Raw genomic sequence first — 993 nt, 5'->3', positions numbered from 1 at the left:
GATTACTTAAAATTGATTCGATCTCACTATTGACTGCTTCTTTCCAATAGATTGACTCATACGAAGGTATAATTGCTTTAAATGTTGGAGGTGTTGACACCCAATTTTGACCCTCCCCGATAGAAATTAATTCACGAGCTTCTTAATTTCCAAACGATTTAGAATAATTAGTTTTATAAAATTCAAATACTTTGCAAAGTCATCTTAAGTGATTTTGGTCGATTTTCACAATTTATAAATAATATATATTTCATGTAATTTTATATATCTATAATTAGTATATTTTATAAATATTTGGAAAATCATCTCGAAAAGATTTTATTTTAAATATTCTATTAAAAGTAGTTTAGTTATATAATAGTTTATATTTCAAAATCATTTAGTTTATAATTAAATTGATTATTTTATTTCGCTAAGATTAAGAAGTTCGTTAATTAAGTAATATTAATTTATCTTATTTGAGTTTTAGCTAATTTTATTAATAAATTCGAAATGGCTTAATTCAATTGGCTATAATCTAAACCCATTTAACCATTCCTAATCTAACCCTTTCCCCTTAAACCCAGCAACCCAAATAATTCCCAAATTTATGCAAACCCAATTTAATTAACCCCTGGCCCACCAATTCTCCCAAATCCAAACTAACAACTTACGTACAGCAGTACTAATCGACAACCCAACCCATTCTCATTCTCATTCCTCCTATTCCCAACTTAATCCATTTTCGCAAGCCCATCCTCACAACCCCTGACCCGGCCCACTTTTTCAATTCTAAAGAGACCCAAATTTGTTTTTCTCCAGTAGCAACGACAAACAGAGGAGGAACGGCGTCTTCACGCCAGTTCCAAACGCGACACACAACAGACGGACAGCAGTGCTGTTCTAGTCCAGAGCTTCTGCAAGAATCGTCCTTGCAGCTGCGGGACCATGCCACGTCGAGCAGCAAGGACAAAGGAGTCGATCCCACTCGTTCATCTCCCTTTTCCTCTTCCG

Source organism: Solanum tuberosum, unplaced genomic scaffold (assembly GCF_000226075.1).
Source record: "Solanum tuberosum cultivar DM 1-3 516 R44 unplaced genomic scaffold, SolTub_3.0 scf00439, whole genome shotgun sequence".
NCBI lineage: Eukaryota > Viridiplantae > Streptophyta > Magnoliopsida > Solanales > Solanaceae > Solanum > Solanum tuberosum.
This window is presented reverse-complemented; position numbering follows the sequence as displayed.